Source organism: Balaenoptera ricei, chromosome 20, assembly GCF_028023285.1.
Source record: "Balaenoptera ricei isolate mBalRic1 chromosome 20, mBalRic1.hap2, whole genome shotgun sequence".
In the NCBI taxonomy this organism is placed as follows: Eukaryota; Metazoa; Chordata; class Mammalia; order Artiodactyla; family Balaenopteridae; genus Balaenoptera; species Balaenoptera ricei.
The window spans coordinates 49160418-49172007 of NC_082658.1; positions in this window are offsets into that span (position 1 = coordinate 49160418).

An 11590-nucleotide genomic window follows, 5' to 3' on the forward strand; every position below is an offset into this window, starting at 1 on the left:
GAAAGGAAAAGTAGCAAGAAAGCTAATGCCTGTATCTCTTGACTGACACATTAAATATCGGTTACACCCTAATACTTGAAAATATATCAGTGACAGTGACAAACACTTCAAAAGCACTGACTTTGTGTACACAGAGGGGTGTAGTATAATGTAACTGTGAAAGAGTTAGGGTGAGATCATGGAAGACCATGAGTGACAGGCTAAAAATCTTCAACTTTGGTAGAGAATTGGATTCCTTTGTTAGGGTTGTCGTACTAAAGCCATAAATTGGGAAGATTTCATTTGACTATAGTATGCAAGATAAAGCCTAGGAGAAAGAGACTGGAGGTGGAGAGATCTGATAAGAAACTGTTGATTTCCCTCTCCCAGTAATTCAGAGACTTAAAGCAGCATGGATGGTTTAGATAGGAAAAGTTACATATTTAAAAAACAAAATTATTTAAGTGTAATTGATTTACATTATTGTGTTTCAGGTATATAGCATAGTGATTCAGTTTTTCTTTTTTTAGATTCTATTATAGGTTATTAGAAGATACTGAATATAATTCCCTGTGCTATATAGTAAAGCCTTGTTGCTTATTTATTTTATGTACAGTATTTTGTATCTGTTAATCCCATACTCTTGTCCCTCCTTTCCTCCCTCTCCCCTTTGGAAACCATAAGCTTGTTTTCTAGGTCTGTGAGTCTTTCTGTTTTGTATGTAGATTAATTTGAATTATTTTTTAGAGTCTACATATAAGTGATACAGTATTTGTCTTTCTCTGACTTCACTAAGCATGTTCTTTTCTTGGTCCACCCATGTTGCTGCAAATGGCAATATTTTATTCTTTTTTATGGCTGAGTAATATTCCACTGTGTATATATACCACATCTTCTTAAGCCAGCCTGTTGATGGGCACTTGAGTTGTTTCCATGTCTTGGCTATTGTAAATAGTGTTATGAACATTGGGGTGCATGTATCTTTTCCAAGTAGAGTTTTTGGTTTTTTCTGGATATATACCCAGGAGTGGGATTGCTGGATCATGTGATAGCTCTGTTACATAATACTTTTATTAACCAAGTTTGACATAACTCAGGGAGAAACTGCAAATTAAGGGTTTCTTCTCTCTCCTTCCCCAGATGTAGAGATGTTTTTGCCTCTTTGGCATTCACTCCCCCATTTCTGAGAATAGTGCCTTGATTTTCACTTGGGAAAGTACCCTTCACTACTCTTAGTCCAGTGTTTCAAATGGGGCTGAAAGAGCTCCAGGAAGGTATGTGACTCAAGATAGGCCAATTCTGAGACTTGTCATAACTTAAAGTGATGTTTTCCAGTAGAATTCTGGACTGTGAAGATGAAGTAATTCCAGAGTTACATGAGAAAATGAGTGCCTGACTGCCTGACAGAATAAAGCCCACACAAAAGAAAACAGAAATGAGAGGTGAGAAGGACAAAGACCTGATGATTGCTTTTGAAGCTTTGGCTCTAGTAGATCATATTTCAATATTTAAACCAGTATTTTTCTCTTGGGCCAATTGGATTTAGATTTCTACCAAAAAAGCCCTATTTGACACACAAAGGTTCCACCTCTGATAAGTCTGTGCCAAAAATCGCCAGAATATTCTTAGTAAGCTTTTAGAAATTGTAGTATAACAAACATAAAGAAAAGTACATATATCATGAGTACATAGTTAAATGGATTTACACAGTGAACATACCCAATTCAAAAAGAGACCATTACCTGCCCCACAGAAGCTCCCCTCAAACCATTTCCCAGCCTACTCCCTGCCTTTACTTTTAACACCATAGATTAATTTTGCTTGTTTTCTTGATTGTATAATATTTATCCATCTACTGTTGATGGCCATTGAGTTATTTCCATTTGGGGGTTATTGTGAATAATGCTTCTTAGGAACATTCTTACATTTGTCTTCTAGTATGTACATATATATATATTGATTGGGTAGGTCCTAGGAATGGAATTGCTGATCCATAGGGTAAGTATATTCATAATAATAGGTAACGTCAGTTTTCCAAAATAAACTCCAATGTAAGAGAGTTACAGTTGCTTCACATTCTTGCTTACACTTGTAATTGTTTAACCTTTGTCTTTTTGTCTTTTAATTTGAGCCGTTCTGGTGGGTGTGATGGTATCTCATGGTTTTATTTTGTGGTTCCCTGATGACTTTCATATTTATTAGCATTTTGATATCTCATTTTTGAAGAATCTGTTTCTTTTGCCTATTGTTTTTAAATTTTATTTATTTTTGGCTGCGCTGGGTCTTTGTTGCTGCGTGTAGGCTTTCTCTAGCTGCGGCGAGCGGGGGCTACTCTTCGTTGTGGTGCACAGGCTTCTCATTGCAGTGGCTTCTCGTTGCAGAGCATGGGCTCTATGCGTGGGCTTCAGTAGTTGTGGCATGAGGGATCTAGAGTGCAGGCTCAGTAGTTGTGGCGCACGGACTTAGTTGCTCTGCGGCCTGTGGGATCTTCCCGGACCAGGGCTTGAACCTGTGTCCCCTGCATTGGCAGGCGGATTCTTAACCACTGTGCCACCAGGGAAGCCCTGCCTATTTTTGTTTTGAAGTGGGTGAGTAGGACTATCTGCCTTTTTCTTCATGACCTGTACTGTTTCTCTATATGGATAGGAGTTGTCTTTGCAAGTAACTTCTACCTCAGTATGGCTTGCCTTTTCACTCTCTCATAAGGTATTTTTAGCGAACAGAAATCTTTAATTTTGATAAAGTTCACCTTAATCAAAAGTTAAATTTAAAATTCAGTTCCTTAGTTGCACTAGACATATTTGAAGTGCTCAATAACCGTATGAAGCTAGGAGCTGCCATAGAGGGAAATGAAGCTTTATAGAACATTTCTGTCATTGCAGAAAGTTCTGGACAACACTCTTCTAGAAGCGTTATTGTCTTCTTTTCACATTTAGATCTACCATGCACCTGCAATGAATTTTTGTGTGTGGTATAATATAGAGATTAAGATTTTTTTCCATATGGATATGAGGTAGACTCAGCAGTGAATAAAAATTTGTTCAAATTAGTACTACAATGAATACCATTATACATCCACCAGGAATGGCAAAAATGTGTAGAGACTTACAATACCAAGTGTTGGTGAGATATGGAGCAAAAAGTAAGTCATATGCTACTAGTGGCAGATAAACTGGTAGGATCTTTTTGGAAAACAATTTGGCTTTACCTAGTAACACTGATGCTGCACATTTGTCTTACACAGATGCATCAGGAATATTCATAATAGTGTTTCCATCAAACTGGAAATAATCTAAATGTCCATCAGTAGTAAATTAATCTAGTGTGTATATATGCACAATACAGTGAAATGAATATACTAGAGGTATAACTAGGATGAATTTCAGTGTTGTAAGAAACAAAAAGTAATTTATATAGTTTTTATAAAACAGGCAAAACTGTATAGAGACACATGGGTAGGTGGTAAAACTAAAGAAAAACAAGGAAATAATTACAAAAGTCAAGATACCATTTGTGATATGGGAGAGTACACATGGGTTCTAGATGCTGGAAATAGTTTTTTGACCTGTGTGGTAGTTACTTGGCTATTCACTCTATCAATTGTAAATATGTTTTATATATTATTCTGTATGCATAAGATATCTCACAGTAAACATTTTTGTAATTTAAGATTTTTAATATATGAATGGAGGAATGTTGGCCATGCTGGTTAATCTTAGTCATTTCTATAGGAAGAATATGTAGATGTTGATAGTCAAATGGCTTATGCACAGGGCAGCAGTTCTTTGATAACGAATTATTGGGACCAGTATAAATAAGGGGTTCATTATATTTGTTGCTAGATACGTGTTCTTTTAAATATATGAGGTCTAAAATAATGTACTTAAAAGAAATTTTCTGAATAGGTAAACAGCTGTTCCTGTGATTCAGTGTCTTTAATTTTCCTTCTCCCTCCCCTTGTTTACTCCTCTTCCAATTGTACCAGTTACGCAGTGCTGTTTCAAGGTAACCGTGCCTTCTCACATACTAATCGCTTTGCCTGGAAAGTCATGTTTCTGCCTAACTCCTTATTTTTAAAACTGAAGTGTGATTGCCTCCAGAAAACCTCTTATAATACCTTTCTTTGTTTCAGCCACACCTCTGTTTCCTTTTAATTTTGTGGGTAATACTATCACAGCATTATGGTATAATGATTGTATGTTAGTTGTTTGAAGGCAAAGATCTGATCTCAACTTTGTATGCCCAGTACCTACTATAATAGCTGGCATGAGTGAACATTTAGAAGAGTTTTTACTTCATTGTTTTAACTTCATTTACTTTAATATCTGTTAAGTATTTCTTAAAATTAGAATTTTAAAACAAGAATGAACTTGGAAATCATCTATAACTCCTCAAATTTAAAATGTTTTTAAGATGGTATGACATCAGGTTTAAAAGCTGAGACTTGGAAATCTTGGGTCCACCACTTGCTGCATAATCTTGGACAAATTATCTAAGTTCTCTGAACTTTATTTTTTCCTTATTTGTAATATGAGGATAATAAAAGGGTCTCTTTCATAAGACTGATATGAGGATTGCTTGAAACAATGTATGTAATGCTGTGCCTGATGTTAGCACACAGTAAATACTAGTGTGTATATATATCATATGTATATATATTGTGTGTATATATGTATATTATTACCCATGAGGAGATGGGGCCAGTAAAGTTGAGTGACTTAAATAAGGTTCCTTAGCTTGGTAGTGGATGAGAAAGGACTTGAGCTTGTCTTCTCAATCCTATCTGGTTGCTCTTAACACAGGTGCAGAAAGGTTTTTTTGCTTTTGGTAAAATGTATGACATGAGCCATACTTACTATGGAGGGAAACTAGGCCAGACAAATGACATGAAGTTTGCATTATTTTCATGTATTCAGCAAATTGGGGGCTATGTACCATATGTGCTAGATTCTTCTTAATTGTGTTAAGAAGACAAAGCCTTAAGAATCAAAGGAATACTAAGCAGGAAAGGTTTTGGAAAAAGAGTTTAGAGATACACTGTAATACTGAAGTTTCTGTCTTGGAAGATGCCTTGTCCAAGCTTTGCCCATCCCCCTATACTGCTAATCCCATTCCTCTCTCCGCCCCTTAAGAAAAGACTATGGCTTTCTTAGGCTATAATTGTAAAAATTAATGAATGTAAACCGGTCCTCTTCCTTTTTCACCATCCCTTCCCTAACAATTCAGTCCAAAAGCCATTAAGTGAGGCTGAGCAAGGTAAAGCTATCATGACCCAGAGCTGGGTGTCACTAAAACACAGTGAAGAGCATCGTGAAGGAGCAGCCCAAATGAATGTGAGGGGTAATCCATGCAGAAAGGAGGTCCATTCAGGATATCTGAGCCCAAGTGGTGGAGGGGGGGGCATCTTTGCAGTGGGTGGTGATGGTGACTGCCCAACAAGGGATGTCAGCTTGAGCAGGGTGGGAAGGGCATTTGTACAGGGACAGTCCCAGCATGAGGTGTCAGAACCTGAATGGGGTAAAAAGGGCTATGTAGATGGCAGTGACAGCAGCAATGGAATATTGCTTACCTTCAGGGATATTGATCAAAAGTAAATACATTTGTTATAATGGGAGCCAGGTTTCTCACTGCCCTAGAAGGGGTTATAAACATGAAGAGAGAAAATTAGAATGAACTTTGTAATGTTGGTTTGGAACTGGAGTTACTGGTATAAACTCACATAGTTTTCAAGATAGAGAAATAATAATAGATGAAAATGTGTGTTTTTGTGCACACATGTGAGAAGACGGGATCAGTGACACTCCAATGAGCATACTTGGCACCTAGATCTTGGGTTCTAAATATATTCTTCACTAAAAGAAACCAGGACTTCTTGGAGAAATGGCTGTGGCAGAGAAAGTACAAGATGATACTGTAACATCTTACTCCAGAAGGTAAGGAAGTGAGTGTTCCAGGAATGATGGGGACATGTCAAAGGATACCGGAGCCAGCTTGAAGGGATTCTCACTGGCTAAATATGGAACCATTTGAGCATCAAAATTAATAATAATTGATTATAATCCATTGAATAAAATAAGAATCCATAAAAAATGAAAGATAAGGAACTGTATTCGCACAGTCTCAGAGTAAACCCCCTACAAAATATTAATTACAAAAACAAAAGAAACTTTACTTGGTAGAAAGTCTGGCAGATACCACCTTAATGAAGTGATTGAAGTTAATATCACCAGTATGGGGACAAAAATTGAATCATACTCAATGTGATAGAATGTGCTGAGAACACAACATTCCTGTGATATTTCTGCCAAAAATGTATATTAGCTTGAATCTAATCATGAGTCAATTATCAAATCAAATTGAGAGAAATTCTACAGAATAACTAGCTTGTAATATTCGAAAGTGTCAAGTTCATGAAGCAAGGAAAGTCTGGAAAACTGTTGCAGACTGAGGGAGACAAAAGAGACATGAACGTGTGGTTCTAGACTGGATCCTTTTGGTAAAAGGACATCATTGAATGGTGTCTGAGATTAGATGGCAGTAATGTATCAATGCTACTTTCCTGATTTTGATGGTCCTATTGTGGTTATGTAGGAGAATGTCCTTGTTTGTTGGAAACACATCCTTCATGATTTTCCTTTTTGAATTTAGCATCTGTATTTTGGCTTCTATGGATGATGTTTTTAGTTAAGACTTTTTTTAATGGATTTACAATGTTGTGTTTCTGCTGTACAGCAAAGTGACTCAGTTATATATACATTCTTTTTTTTTAATTAATTTATTTATTTTTGGCTGTGTTGGGTCTTCACTGCTGCATGTGGGCTTTCTCTAGTTGCGGCGGGTGGGGGATACTCTTCGTTGCCATGCGCGGGCTTCTCATTCGGTGGCTTCTCCTGTTGCGGAGCACGGGCTCTAGGCTTGTGGGCTTCAGTAGTTGTGGCTCATGGGCTTTAGAGCGCAGGCTCAGTAGTTGTGGCACACGGGCTTATTTGTTCCGCAGCATGTGAGATCTTCCCAGACCAGGGCTCGAACCCGTGTCCCCTGCATTGGCAGGCAGATTCTTAACCACTGCACCACCAGGGAAGTCCCTACATTATTTTTTTTTAATATTCTTTTCCATTATGGTTTATCCCAGGAGATTGGATATCGTTCCCTGTGCTATACAGTAGGACCTTGCTGTTTGTCCATTCTAAATGGAATAGTTTGCATCTACTAACCCCAAACTCCCAGTCCATCCTTCCCCCTCTCCCCTTCCCCTTGGCAACCACAAGTCTGTTCTCTATGTCTGTGAGTCTGTTTCTGTTTTGTAGATAGGTTCGTTTGTGTCATATTTTAGATTCCACATGTAAGTGATATCATATGGTATTTGTCTTTCTGACTTATTTCACTTAGTATGATAATCTCTGGTTGCATCCGTGTTGCTGCAAATGGCATTCTTTTTTATGGCTTAGTACTATTCCATTATATATATGTACCACATCTTCTTTATCCATTCATCTGTTGATGGACATTTGGCTACTTGTGAATAGTGCCACTATGAACATAAGGGTGCATGTATCTTTTCTAATTATAGTTTTGTCCAGATATGTATGCCCAGGAGTGGGATTGCTGGATCATATGGTAGTTCTATTTTTAGTTTTCTGAGGAACCTCCATACTGTTTTCCATAGTGGCTGCACCAACTTACATTCCCATCAACAGAGTAGGAGGGTTCCCTTTTCTCTACACCCTCTCCAGCATTTGTTATTTGTAGACTTTTTAATGATGGCCATTCTGACCGGTGTGAAGTGGTACCTCATTGTAGTTTTGATTTGCATTTCTCTAATAATTAGTGATGTTGAGCACCTTTTCATGTGCCTAGGGCCATCTGTAAGTCTTCTTCGGAGAAATGTCTATTTAGGTCTTCTGCCAATTTTTCAATTGGGTTGTTTGTTTTGTTGTTGAGTTGTATGAGCTGTTTATATATTTTGGAGATTAAGCCCTTGTCAGTTGCATCATTTGCAAATGTTTTCTCCCATTCTGTAGGTTGTCTTTTCATTTTGTTTATGGTTTCCTTTGCTGTGCAAAAGCTTGTAAGTTTGATTAGGTCCCATTTGTTTATTTTTGTTTTTATTTCTATTGCCTTGGGAGACTGACCTAAGAAAACATTGGCATGATTTATGTCATAGAATGTTTTGCCTATGCTCTCTTTAAGAGTTTTATATGGGTGATGATTTTAAAGAAAGACATGCAAGTAATGTTTGGCCTGCAATCAGAAAACCTAGGTATAAGGCCTGTTCTAGAACTTTCCAGCTGTGTGAACCTGGGCAAATCAGCTGACCTCTCTGAGCCTCAGGCTCCTTATCTGCAGAATGGGGGAAGTAACACCTGTCAGCCATGTCACCCAGAGTTCTGATGATCCAATGAGATGATCTATGTGAAAGCACATTATAAACTGAAGCTCTGCACAAATTGCAAAAATTGTAATAATTTATTTAGCTTTACTGAAATTTAATATCTCTAACTCTAGGTACTTTTGATGCTAAGTATTTGCAAATCACATGCAATGATTTTATATTTATTTATTTGGTTGCGTCTGGTCTTAGTTGTGGCAGGTGGGCTCCTTTTTTGCAGCAGGCAGGCTCCTTAGTTGTGGCTCGCCAGTGCCTTAGTTGTGATATGGAACTCTTAGTTGTGGCATGCATGTGGGATCTAGTTCCCAGACCAGGGATTGAACCCAGGCCCCCTGCATTGGGAGCATGGAGTCTTAACCACTGTGCCACCAGGGAAGTCCCACATGCAGTGATGTTTTGGGGGATGTGTAAATGTTTTGACAGTATACAGTTAAGATTTTTCTTTTAACCTTAAGAGTTTGGAAAGGTTTTTTTGGTTTTATTCTGTTTTGTTTTTTAATGAGACAGAATCTATTCATCATGATGTTAAGAGTTATTACAGTAATAGTTCACAACAAAAGGCATTTACTGATATCTTAAAATATAGTTTGGAACATTTATGACTAAACTGCATAAATGTATACATGGGCATTTCATGCATCTTAAAGAGGGGACTCCTATTTTGTATAAATAAAACAGGTTTTAATTCTGTCACTAAAGTTTAAAAATAAACATGTTTCATGTAAAAAATAATGTTTCATGGAAAATTTCATATTACCACTGTTGACAGGTGAATAGTGGAAGAAATTTATTTATTCTTAGCTCTAAATAATGTGGAAGAAGAAAGGAAAGATGAGGAAAAAGAAATACCATTTATATAATTCAACTAACTATATAATCCACACTTTGAAGCACCTCATTGATATGTTCAACACACAAAGTATCCTGAAAATGTTTTTTGTAAATCAAATCATATTTGAAATGCCACTGGAGAAATAACTGCAAATTCTTATGTAAAGTCCCTAATTTTATCCTTTAAACTTTGCATTTTTCATGTATCAAGTTTTAAGATAAGGTACACTTATCATATTAGAGTTTGAGTAAGAATCAAATAGGTTTTTTTAAAAAAACAGCAAATGTTCTTATTTATTTATGGAAATTTAGGTATTTTAGCATAGAGATGGGCTAGCTGCTCCTTCCTAAATATTTGTTGTTTGGACTGTCAGTGTTTACAAATTGTTAGAAATAAATTATCTACTATAATTGTAGTCTTCAGTTGTAGAACTGAAGGACTGAAATCATCTTTTCTCTCTCCTAAATGATAAGGTTCTTCTTAGTTCAGCAGACGTAAAACTTTCTTCTGATGACATGCTCCACCAATGCACACTGGTTCCAAATTAGATTTGGCCAAAGAAATAATCTCTTTTTGATAGCTTAAGGGAAAAACTTGCATAGGTGGTAGAGCAATTTGGTGTGAATTTTATGATGTGTTGGTAAGAGAAATACAACCTGAAATTCCAATTGAAATATACTGTGAATTATTTCCAAAAAATAAAGACTTCTCCTGAAAAGATAATTTGTTTTGAAACACCTAATGCAGAAACAGTACTGAATGGATTCCAACTGTATGTAACAAAAGGAAAGACATATTTAAGATTCCATCTTTTCCATTGTGGTAAATGCCTACTAAACAATTGAGAGGGGCATTATTTCATTCTAGGAGAGGAAATAAAACTTAAGCTCACCTTCCTTTAGAAAATTCCAGATCCCAAGAAGAGTAGAGAAATTAGGTTTGTTTCTGCCTCTAAATGTAGTTATCTGAACTTTAAAATATTGTTCTATCATTGAAATTTAGAGACAGTTAAGCAATGAGGGGAAAAGGTGATACTATAAAAAGTAAGAAAAAAAGATTTAGAGCTTTTAAAATAGTCCTTCCATGGAACTGAACGTGACAAATTTTAATAAATATCACTGACTTATCTCTGATATTGAAGAAAAGAATTCAGAATGTTTCAAGTGGACCAGGAAAGCTTTCCACAGTGTAAGAATATTCCCTGTCTTAATGGGTTTTTTTCCATATTTGGATTTATAAATTTCAATCTCTAACATACTTCTCAAGCAAGCATTTTCTAAGTTCCCCTTCCTAATTTAGAGCCTTTTGTGTAATAATGATGACTTTAAAGTATACAACTTCTTCCACTTAGCATAGGACTATTTTGCTTTTATTGCTTTATGGGGATGACAGATTGTAGTATAGTCTCTCTGAGGAATCTACTATTTCACTTCCCCACCCATCTCTGACAATAAAAGAAAAAAGGGAGGGTAGAAAATGCCTTCTGAATACTGCCTTATTTAATGATATCTTAAGCACCAGGTGTTGATTTATGAGCAAAGAAGCACGCTATGAAAGGAACCAGGTGTGGATTGTACCACTGGGTAGCTAAGCATTGTCTAAAATGCGTAAGAACAGCACAGTTAAGCCACTGCATTCCATGGTTTTAAGCTTTGCTTGACAGTGACCTCCAAATCAGTTATACAACAGATGCAATGTATCAGGTCAGCCTTTCCTAATTATCAAAAGAATATGGTTCTAATTCTAGGAGAATAATCTCCCTTTTAAGGGGTCAGGGTGGGGTGGGTGAGTTAAATGGAAATTCATATTTACACTTAAATATTGAGATTGGTAGCACCAAATTAACAAGTTTCGTAAAAAGCAGGGACAGTGAGAGAGTGACTCATCTCAAGAATAACTTTTTGCCTTAATTTGAGATTTATTATTTGATTTGATTGTCATTGTTTGATTTTGGAGCTAATACATTGACTTTGGGTTTGTTGGGGTCTTTGCTTCCATCTCTACATGGGGCAGCCAGGGCAATGAATTTAGGTTACAAGTCATATGCATTCCACACAACAAATGGAATAAGTTTTAAATGGGTTGCAAGTTTTTTGGAATAAAGATGAATTCTTCGGACTCCATTACATGTCAACATATAGGAACAACCTCAATCAACTGAACTGCCTCCATGCCTTTGCTTGTGTCTTGCCTATTTCTCAGGTATTTCTCACTAATAAAATCACAGAAAAAAAATTAACTTCAGTACTTAAATAACTTTACAATTCAGTCCATTTTTATTTTTTACTTTTATGTAAATGCTACATTAGATGTAAAAGGTCTTTAAAAGATTAAAGTCCATTTACCAACTCAAGTTTTCCTTAAAAAAAAAATCCACGGTAGTATTGATA